The sequence below is a fragment of the Pleurodeles waltl genome, chromosome 2_2 (genome assembly GCF_031143425.1).
Source record: "Pleurodeles waltl isolate 20211129_DDA chromosome 2_2, aPleWal1.hap1.20221129, whole genome shotgun sequence".
NCBI classification, from domain to species: Eukaryota; Metazoa; Chordata; class Amphibia; order Caudata; family Salamandridae; genus Pleurodeles; species Pleurodeles waltl.
In genome coordinates this window covers 1,063,161,346-1,063,173,465 of record NC_090439.1, presented here as the reverse complement: position 1 = coordinate 1,063,173,465, position 12,120 = coordinate 1,063,161,346, and positions in this window count along the sequence as shown.

The window sequence follows — 12,120 nt, the reverse complement described above, 5'->3', positions numbered from 1 at the left end:
CTGGAAGGAGGCTGAAAGCAAAAAAAATAGTAAAAATGGGGTATGTCCCAGTAAAATGCCAAAATTGTGTTGAAAATGTGTTTTTCTGATTCAAGTCTGGCTGTTCCTGAAATCTGGGAAGATGGTGATTTTAGCACCACAAACCCTTTGTTGGTGCCACTTTCAGGGGGAAAAAACCATGCTTTCTTCTGCACCACTTTTTCCCCATTTTTCGGAGAAAAAAAACTTTTGCTGTATTTTGGCTAATTTCTTGGTCTCATCCAGGAGAACCACCAAACTCTGGGTACCTGGGTACCTTTAGAATTCCTAGGATGTTGAAAAACATTTATGCAAATTTGGTGTGGTTAGCTTATGTGAACAAAAAATTATGAAGGACTAAGTGTGAACTACCCCAAATAGCCAAAAAAGGGCTCAGCATTGGTGGGGGGGGGGGGGAGAGAAGGGGGGTGTAAGGCCCAGTAGCTAAGGGGTTAAAACTTTCAGCTGTGTCAACATCCACAGATATAATTTCTCTAACCCCCACAAAACGGAGCCAGTGTTCAGTGATGCACATGTAATCAATGGCTTGGCAACTGGTCCACATGTCTGTCGTCAGGTGGATTGTGTGGACAGCACCTTGCTGCAAAGTTTGTCCAACCAATTCCAGCACATCGTGATGTAGCACTGGAACAGCAACTCTTGCGATAGAGGTCCAGCTGAAAACCTTCCATTTTGGGTTGATACCCGCCAAAAATTCTAGAAAACCCACTCCTTCCACAAAAGAAAAAGGGAGGAGGTCCAACGCTGACATTTTTGCCAGCTTCCCATTGTACAAACATGCCGTTGGGTGGTTGCATTCGTACTGCCCCTCCTGCCTAAACATGGCAGTAATAGTAGCCTGTTTTTTTTTCTTTGCTGGTCCCACTGATGCAGGCAATTTAGAACGTGGTAGTAGGCTCAATGTACCTCTTAGAGGAGCTGCCACTGTAGGTTCTTGCCTTGGTGTTTTGACCTGACTCTGAGTCTTCCTGTGCCATTGCTATGTTGCTGGTGTGGAAGACAACACTACTGCACTGCAGAGCTGATTTGTGTAATAAAAATATCACCCTCTTCTTCACCTGCATCTTCCACCATGAACCGATCAGATTCCCTGCTTTCAACACCTCCACTAACACCACTTAATTGCTTTTCCTTTTGTCCATTAAGGAGTGCCTCCCAGTCGTATTGCATGGTGTTTTCTTAAATTGGTTGTTTGGCCTTCCGTTCCATACTTTGTACCAAGCTTACCCCAACTAACACTTGCACAGCAAATGGAGCATATGGCAATGTTTGGCTCCTTTTCACTAGCCATAAAGAAATCGCAAACTGGGAGGTCAACTTTCAACCACTGGTGCTTCTGCCAATGTCTGAAGAAGTGGTGCTAGGTGAATGTTGTTTTGATGACGTTTGCCTCTCTGCAGTGCCTTTTTCTACTGAGGTGGCTGTGGATGTAGGTCACACCCAGGGCCTTGTAAATATGAATGCTGGTGGAGGTGGTGGTATCGTTGCCACATCTCTCGGAACAGGTTGAGAACTCTAAGGCTTTCAGGAACCTTCTTTCTCACTCCTTGCCTCTCTTGGCATGTCTCAGACTGAGGTGGCATTCAAGTGGAGTCTTGATCATCAGAAGAGGTGGCTTGAGGATGAAGATGGTGAAGATCTGGAAGACAGTGAATGTTGTGAAAGAGGGGATTCTTCGGCTTCCTCTGCATGAATCTCAACATCCTGATGTGCTCCTACTTTGGGAGGAACTGCAATTGCTGGCTGCAGCTGTTGTTGTTCACTGGCCTGAGTTTCTGGCAACGATAGTGTACTACTTTGAGAAAGAGATAAGTCCAATTCATTGTCACTGCTCGTCAGTGTTACTATGATTAGAGAGGCTGCCTCAGTGCCAGGCATTGGCTTGGGCCTAGTTTGGAATGGGGCTGCTGATGCGGGAGTAGTGCTCTTAGCTTGCTCCCCAGAGGCTGGTGCGGCAGGCACACGCCTTTGCCCAAAAAAGGTCTTTGGTGACATACCAGTGGTGGGACGCTCCTTCTTATCAGTGGTCGGTTTCTTGGTAGCAGCATTCTTTGGGGCCATCTTAAAGCCCCTGTCAGTTGGCAGTAACACACAGGCTTTCTGTCTGGCAGTACTGTGGGTAATGTCTCTTTCTCTTTGTGCACCTAAAGCAATCATGCACGAAGAGTCAGTGAAACGTGGCATTGTGTTTGCAGTTGCATTAGTAGTAGAAACAAACAATATAATTTCATAGTTATTAAATAACCTCATAAATAATTATGAAATTCAGTGTATCCATTCGTAAAAACAACACACCTTTCATTATCATGTACAGTCATGAAGGATAAGAAAGAGCAACAACTACAACATACAGAATGTACCTGTTAGCTTTATCTATCTGCATCAAGTTGGCATGTGGCACTCAGGGAGGTGCTGGTGACAAAGGGAATAATAATCCTTGAATAATATAATGTTATGCAATATAGTGCAACTGTACACCTATGGCAGACATAGGGCTAATGAGAAAACAGGAAACATTTTTTTTTTAAAGTAATACAATTTCTTTTTTTTTTAAATCGAAAAGCAAGAAAAAAGTTAAAAAGTATTTAAATATTATTATTATTATTAGACTTGTATTATAAATTTAAATAAAATAAAGGTTGTAAAAAATCATTTAAAAAAAAAAGATTTAAATTGCTGATGTACTAGGGAAAGGGGACTAGCATGAAAACCCAAAGGGAGGCAAGGAGTGGTGGGGTGAAGAATGCAAAAAAAAGTATATAATACAATATAAACAAAACTGGTCATACAGTACATTTAGTAAAAAGCATTGACCTATTAGGCCTGAATAACACACAAAATGGCTGCCAGCCACATGGTCAAACAACAACCAGCAAGGAGGCATGCACAGCACAGCAAAGAAGAGTACATGAAGCCCTAAAGCACACAGGCTGCCTACACAAAATAGCTGCCAGCCAAATGGTCAAACAGCAAGCAGCAAGGAGGTATGGCCACCACAACAAAGAGGAACACATGCAGGTCTAAAGCACACTGGCTGCATACACAAAATGGCCGCCAGCCATATAGTCAAACAACAACCAGCAAAGAGACATGGCCACCACAACAAAGAAGAGCACATGCAGGGCTACTGGCTGCCTAAATAAAATGTCCACCAGCCACATCAAACAACAAGCAGGATGAAAAGAAAACAAAAAGCACATAGGACTATAATGTTGACTATACAAAAAAAGGTCCCTGGCCACATGGCATGGGAAACAAAGACAAATGCCACACAGTGGCCAGACAAAGGCGGCATCGGTACAGGAGAAAAAAACAGCATTAAGTCAGTATTAGTAATTCCAAAAACTAGAATTAAAGGGGCTAAAAATGTAACAACAACAACACACATCATACAAAGGCATCAAGTACTATAACCCTACCATACACTGTTTTCAGGAAAAAAATGTGAAATACCACTAAGCAACATTTTGATATCTTTAATCCAATACCATCCATGGTGTTTCAGTTCCACAGACACCACAAACAGTTGTTTTTTCATCGTGCACCCATGACTAGTATCGGGCCTACAGCTGGAAGGCCTATTCCACTAGCAGGCTAGGCCACTTAATATTAACATTCAATTAAGTGAATTTTGTAAATTTATAAAATAAAACATGGAGAAAATGTAGCAAACTGTAACACATTTTTCCTTTGTAGAACAAAAATTACAAGTAAAATTATAACTAGGCCCCAAATGCAGGCCACCCACCACAATACATTTAAAAAAATCGAATAAACGTACAGATAAATCCTGATGCATGTCCCCTATCAAACAAACAGGTTGTACAACACCCTTATACAAGTGTTTTTTAACTTACTTGGGAAATCTCAAATACAGCAAAGTCCTTAAATCTAATGATATATCCAGGAGACAAAAAAAATGATCCTTCCAGCTCGAAATCCAAGTGAAAAGTGACTAGGAGATGGACAAAGCAGTAGGAGGAGTATGCTGGACAGGAACAGGAAGTTGGAGTCTCTGGGGCACTTCCTGTTGCTGGAAAAAAAAAGTACTCCTCGCACAACAATATCAGTGCGGATTGTCAATTAGAGAAGATTTTTCACTCAAAGTTGTAGATTTTAGCTGCTTCAGCTTCACCAGGTTTCAGCAGCAGTTGATCGCGCTCACTCACGCTTGCCTACATCAATAAAGATGCGCTGCAAGTTGCTGGAGTGGTGCTAACTCTCGCGAGCAGGGACAAAAATCTAGTTTATGCTCAGGAGAGACCATAACTCTCTCGTCTCACTGTTCATCTGAGAAAAAAATGCCAGAAGCAGTGCTGATAAGCGGATTAGGACTAACAATGCTGTGCTCTAATACAGTACCTTAGCGGCGTAGGTAGGAGTTCCTATATTTAGCATTGTGATACTGTGGTGGGAATTTTCCTTTGTTCACCTTTTTCATCACTGATCTGTTATTAGAATGTTTTATTATCCTAATCACATCCCTTTTGACTAGTATGCAGCTGATTCAATAAATTACGTTGAAACAAGCCCTGTTTCTGGTTGTCTTTGCATGTGTAAGACAAATGTAACTGAGAGAAAATGATGAGACGTATTCCACCACGATTACCCTGAGAAATCAGAATGTTATGCGCACGGTGGCCAACAAATCACCTCTTTTCTTGAGTACTGGTGAGGTACTGCAGCTGGCCAGAAGGGTTAGGCTGACAGTTGCCCCATGGTGTGGGACTGGACTCAGTTACCCACAATCCGGCGGTGCTGCTGCCCAAATCCAGCAGTCTCAGTGGTACAATGACAGCCAACATGACAACGGCCTCTTGTATATGATCAGTGAGATGTTGATTGTCAAGACTCTACAATGCACAGCTTTCTCCTTGTACAGATGTCTTCATGAAGAGTCCACTCTCATCAGACAGCAAGCCTCACTAAGTGGCTAAGCACCTCCTATGCCCAGTTTTCGCACTGAACTGGAACCGTTGTGGGTAGCTGATCTCTTGTTCACAATCAAACGTGGGAGGGCAAGCCTCTACAATACACATCCTTTGCCTTGTACGGAAGACACCAAATCCCAACCCACTGCATTTTGCACTGTAATGAACACTTTACAGATAGTCAACCTCTTGTGCACAATCAAAGAGATGCTGGTGCTCAAGCCCCTCCTCTGCATAGCTTAGCACAACGGCCCCATACCTAGAAAGAAGTGGCACAGTTCTGCTCTGTGTGTGCACTAATACACATTATACAGCCATGCACCAACAAAAGTATCCTTCCAGCGTAGTGCAAGGGTGTTTGTGTTGTTGTCAGCATGTGTTTTGTGCAGGACGTGGTCCCTTCCTGCACAAAAAATATTATTTAAGGTTATTTTTTTCTCCTTATATGTGTGTGGCAGAATGCTTCACCCACAGAAAGAGAAAAAAACAAGAAAAAATTAAATTTCTCCTCATTACGCAAGCTTCATGGACGTACAGAACGCTGGTGTTAATCCATGTCTATAGGTCTTTATAAAATGTATTTTTGTCAGAATCCATGGGTGGATGCACAGAAATGTCCATTGATGCTAAGTATCACAAGGCAGCACATTGTGTTACATTGCAATTCTTTCAGTTACAAACAAAAGCAAATCATGATTTGAGTAAGTTTATAAATACCAAACTAAATTTTGCATCAGATCTGTGTTAACAAATGTAATGCATACCCGACAGAAAGTCTTTATAAATCTCCCCAAATCTATTGTCATAAGTGTTTGCGTTTCACTTACACTTATAAACTGCAGACTTACCTTTTATTGTGTATATATAGACTGCTTTTGCAGACTAAAAAATATACTAGGACAAACAGACAAGTATGACAGACAATATTATATTTTTCTATTTTTAAACCAATAAAGGAATAAAGGTGGTTCTAAAAAGAACCTCTTGTGGTTTTTTATGCCTTTTCCTATTTGTTCCTGGATTTTCAGGTTTTTGGGGAGTTAAACTTAAAGAAAATTAAAACAACTTGGAGTTTAAACAAAAGAAAACAACTTTTTTAACAATATTCACACACTAATGTCTCTTGGTTGGTGCTATTTGCTCCCCTTGCTAAGGCCACCATAGAGTACTTGCTGCAGTAAATAATCATGTGCTTGTAAGCAGGGTTCACATCTCTTGGTCGCTGTCATACTTCTGAAGGGACATTGTCCCCAGGTCCAACAGATGGTGCAGCAGATATTCTCCTCTGTAAGTCTCCACTTGGCATGTGACAGAAGTCTTGGATGCCACACCTGCATATGCTTCCGCAACACTTAAGTGCCAAACAAGTACTCTTTGGAAGTCACCCGGCTGAATTGTTTTTTTGTAAAGATTGCATGTTACAATCTTTGCCAACACCTTTCTCACTTAAAACATGACCAAACAACTGACTTACTGCTCGTAGTTCTCTCCTTCTGTTCTTCCTCCATCTCCTCAGATGTCTCCTTTCCAGCTGCCATACTTTTCAAGAAGAAACAAGATGTGGTCACAGCAAAGTGCCAATCCCAAATGAGGGTGAAATTATGAGAACTTCCTCTAAATGAAGGAAGTCAGTGATTTGAACCAATTAGATATCTTTGCTTTCTGTAATAGGTCTTGTGGTTCCATTTTCAGGCACCTCTCAACCGTGACACCTAAAAGCGGGGCAATTTCACAAAAAGTCTCAAAGGATCCTCATCAATTCTAGGCCTGGGCAAATATTTAACTATGCCAGAGTAATCACAGTAATTTCGTAACTTTGCATTACTCTTGTGACACAAAGTTACTGAAAATTACTTGATTACATCTGCTTGAATATTTCAGAGTAATTTGTGGCAAAAATGTCTAACTCAAGAGCATATGAACAGAGTGTGAGTGGCTGCTAGCTTCTGCTGTTCATGTTGTTTTACATTTAGCACTTTTTTTTTAGCACAAGATCCATCCTCTGGTCATTGTGGACAGAAAGGTGTTTTTTGCACTATGAAAATAGTGCTAAATGATGGCTTATGTTCTTCACAAAATTATGTCAAATTTTGCATATTTTTGCTGTGATTTCTCATAATTAGGCTACAACAAGTTATGCTAGTTACACCCACTCCAAAGTAAGTTACTGAATAAGAAAAGCTCCAGGTTCAGTGCTACATTGAAACTTAAAAGAAAATCAATCTTTTATGCCAAGCACAAGTTTTTTACACAAGACGTAAAACCCACATCCACACAGATCTCCAGTGGGACCCTTCCATTGATTTTAACAGTCCCCTGTAAGTATCTCAGGACCTCTGGAAAGAAAAAAACATAATACACATCAAGTTGAATAATTAACACAGAATTTTCACTGGAAAACCTAAAGATAATCTACATTAAACACCATGCTAATAAGATTTCACATTCGGTTAAAAACCTAGAAAATCACAAAAAAAGGTTAATGGGATGTTATAGTTAGATGATGTTAGAAATTGTATCTCTAGTTGGCAGAGGTTTGCACCCTGTCCAAGCAGGGCCCACAATCCTAATCATGGTAAGTCAGACACAAACTTTAAATTAACCTGTGCTCACCCTCTGGGAGCTTGGCAAAGAGCAGTCAGGCTCAACTTGAGAGGCAATATGTAAAGTATTTGTGAAACATACACAGTAACACAAGGAAAACACCACAAAAAGGACTTAGCACCAGTTTAGATAAATAGAGACTATGCATCTGAACAAAACAAGTCGAGATATGAATTATTAAAGATTAAATCAAAAGGTAGTGCTTAGAAGATACTAGCGGTCCAAAGGGTACTTGAGGTTGCAAGGAATCGGTGCAAATCCAAAGTTCAGGTGACCGCAATGAAGGGTAGGCTGGCTTATAGAGCCCATGTAGCATTCGCTGGAATGGTACCTTTGAGGAGCAAAGCCTTGACTTGAGGGCTCGATGCAGCAGTATTTTCCATGCAATCAGGTCACTATGTCATCTTTGGGCTCCACTGAAGTAAATGCGATGCATCGTCGTTGAGCCATGCAGAATGTTGTCATCAGGCTGCGCAGGCTCTGAATTCGCTGTTGTCGAACAACCTCTGCTTTGGCTTTGAAGGAGCAATACAGCAGAATTTCTCATGCACTCGAGGCAATGTATTGGTCTTTACAACAATCAGCTGCAGAACCAACTTCGGAGGCCCAGGACTGGAGGGGGGGGCGGGCTCAGTCAAGGATAGAATTCAGAATTCACACATAGCAGGGTCCAGGAGCATCAGGAGAGTTGCAGGCAGTCTTTGATGTTCCTGAGACTGCAGAATAACAGGGGGCAAGCCAGCAAGCCTTTGGAGTCACTCTCGGTTCAGCAGGATGAGTCAAGTCCTTGTCCTCAGCAGGGCAGAGATGAGCAGGCCACAGGGCAGCTCAGCAGAGCAGAGAAGCAGTTCCTTGGAACAGTCCGTCCAGGCAAAATGTCAATCCTTAAAACACAGCATTCTTTACTCCAGTAGAGGTCTACCCAAGTCCAGAAGTAGACTGATTTCCTGGGGTCACAGCCCCAGTACTTTTACCCAAAAGTGCCTTTGATGTGAGGGATGACATCAAAGGACCTCTCTGAAGTGCACAGGTCCTCCTTTTATCCCAAACCTGGCTCCCCACTATCAATTGGGGGTAATCAAACCTTTGTGTTGGGTCAGGTCACTATCCTTTAAAGTGTAAGTGTGAACCCCTCCCATCCTTTCAGCCCGGGAAGACCCATCAGTAAGCAGATGAATGCAGATGTAGTTGAGTGCCCTGTGGAGTGGCTGTCTGGGGATAATGTGCAAATGTAGCTGTCATTTAGCCCAGTCCAGACATGTATTAGAGGCAGGCTATCGGGCACACAGAGCAGTGAGAGCAGAGATATGCCCACATTCTAAAAGTGCCATTTTAAAAATAGTAATATTAAACTGACTTCACCAGTAAAAAGCATTCAGCATTACCATTCCAGTAATATGAAATATGATGCAGCTACTCCTTTCTCATCAGGATTTACACTTTAAAAGTATATTAAGGAATCCCCTATGCTGGCCTTTGAGAGGAGTGGGACTCACAGTAGTGAAAAAAGACTTTGAGAGTTATTCACTACCAGGACATATAAAACTTAAAAGTACGTGTCCTGCCTTTTACTTACAAGGCATCCTGCCTTAAGAGGCTACCTAGGGCCTACCTTAGGAGTGACGTATATGTAATAAAAGGGGAGTTTAAGGTTTGGCAAGAGGTTTTAAATGCCAAGTCGAATTAGGAGTGAAACTGCACTTACAGGCCCTGCAATGGCATGCCTGATATTCAATGATATCATCAATGACATCACTGCTGGCATCTCAAATTACATAACTGATGACATCACTGATCAAATCATACAATAAACGTGACAGTTTGCAATGCGCTTAAAATACTGAAAGGTTTTAGGGAAGGTTCATCTAGAGTAGCCTCGATTTTCTATGGCCTCTGTACTGCTACTAGGTGTGAGATTTTTTCAACAAGCTTGGCCTCCTGATGGATTTTGGTTACCAGAAGGGTGAGAGCTCTCTGTCATGTCATGTGAAATTACAACATTGATGACACTGTTTGAGTGGCACTACTGACATTACTGATGAACATATGTGGTTTTATAATGTAAAAATAGTGTAAGTCCTTGATGCAATCATGGTTGTGCATGTTCAGTATTATATGGTGCTCCATTTGCAAATATCTAAAGTTTGGGGTGTGTTAGACTTTTCATCCTTGGCGTGGTCTTCCTTAACATTTTGCCTCTGTTTCCCAGGTTGTTGATGTGTGCTGGACTCTGATTTTGCTGTTTTTGTTACTCTGGGCACTTTACCACTGCTAACCAGTGCTTAAGTGCAAGTGCCCCCTTACGAAATGTGTATGTAATTGGTTTATCCATGATTGGCATATTTGATTTATTAGTAAGTCCCTAGTACAGTGCACTAGAGGTGCCAGGGCCTATAAATCAAATGCTACTAGTGGGCCTGCAGCACTGGTTGTGCCACCCACATAAGTGGCTCTGTAAACATGTCTCAGACCTGCTTTTGCAGTGTCTGTGTGTGCAATTTTAAATGTAAATGCGACTTGATAAGTGTACCTACTTGCCTGGCCTAAACCTTCCCTTTTCTTACACGTCAGACACCCTTAAGGTAGGCCCTAGGTAGCCCCAAGGCCAGGGTGCAGTGTATGGTAAAGGTAGGACATATAGGCCCTCATTACAACCCTGGCGGTCGGTGTTAAAGCGGTGGTAATACCGCCAACAGGCCGGCGGTAACAAAAATGGAATCATGGCCACGGCGGAAATCGCCAACAGATACAGCCACTTTAACACTCCGACCGCCATGGCGGTAGTAACAAACACCGCGGCAGTAACAGCTAAGAGCCAGACGGAAGACAATGTACCGCCCACAGAATTACAACCCACCCAACCGCCACATTTTCCGGGGCGGTACCAACACCATCAAAAGCATGGCGGAAACAGTACACAGAAGGGAAACCACTCACCTCTCGACACTCAAGGAAGAACCAGGACGCCATGGAGCCCGAGCTGCAGGCCCTCCCCATGCTGGTGTATCTGCTCATATACCAGGATCACCAACGCCGGCGACGACCACCACAGTGAGTACTGCACCTAGCACACAGGGGAGGAAGGGGGGGAAAAGAGAGTGACACACACACGCAACACGCCCACCCCCACCCTCACCCCCAACACCACACACACAAACACATGCAACAACATTACATATACACCCTGCAACCCTCAGGAATAACGCAGGGACAAAAGGAATGGAGTAAAATTAGTGTAATATTAGAAATCCGTAGAAATCCATACAGAAATAAATTAACAGTATGTACAATATATACAATATATACAAAATGAGGGACAGTGCCCACACAAAAAAAAGTCCATGGCCCACTGGGCCGTAACACATAGGCCAAGCCCACACTTGACTCCTGCCTCAAAACGGAGAGAACACTGCAGGGGCATCAGGTTGAAAACACACAGGCACCTCAGGGGGACAGGGAAGGGGGGGCACCTCAGCTGGAAGATGGTACAACGCCACTGCTCCTGGAGGGGTCTCCTTCCCCCCTGCTTGGTCCTGGGAAGTGCAAAGCCACAGTCTCTCAAGTGGGTGGTTTGCCCACTGCTTGGCCCTGGGGAGTGCAAAGCCACAGTCTCTCAAGTAGGTGGTTTGCCCACTGCTTGGTCCTGGGGAGTGCATAGCCACAGTCTCTCAAGTGGGTGGTTTGCCCACTGCTTGCTCCTGAGGAGTGAAAAGCCACAGTCTCTCAAGTGGGTGGCTCCTCCACTGGTTCTGGAGGGGGCTTTGTGCCCAGTGTGCTTCTTCCTGCCAAGGATAGGGTGAGTGGATGACTTCTTCCACTGGTTCTGGAGGGGGCCTTGTGCCCTGTGTGCTTCTTCCTGGCAAAGAGGGGCTGAGTGGATGTCTTCCTTCACTGGTTCTGGAGGGGGCTTTGTGCCCAGTGTGCTTCTCCCTGGCAAGAAGGGGCTGAGTGGATGCCTTCTTCCACTGGTTCTGGAGGGAACTTTGTGCCCAGTGTGCTTCTTCCTGCCAAGGATAGGGTGAGTGGATGTCTTCTTCCACTGGTTCTGGAGGGGGCTTTGTGCCCGGTGTGCTTCTTCCTGGCAAGGAGGAGCTGGGTGGATGCCTTCTTCCACTGGTTCTGGAGGGGGCTTTGTGCCCAGTGTGCTTCTTCCTGCCAAGGATAGAGTAAGTGGATGCCTTCATGCACTGGTTCTGGATGGGGCCTTGTGCCCAATGTGCTTCTTCCTGGCAAGGAGGGGCTGAGTGGATGCCTTCTTCCACTGGTTCTGGAGGGGGCTTTGTGCCCAGTGATGCAGCACTTGGTGGGTGCCAGGTCACCGTCCCTTACCTGGGTGTCAGAGCCACGAGATTTGCAGGAGCCAGGATGCATGATAGTCCATGGAGGCAGGGCTACAGTCCACCCAACAGTGGCTACGGCTGCACAGTGGTCGTAGTGGCAGTGCTGGTGGGGGTGCTGCCAGTGGTGGGGGGAGGCTCCAGCCCTTCCCCTGCAGCCTCAGATGGCTGCCCACTGGGGCTGCTGCTGCTGGCAGTGCTACCACTTT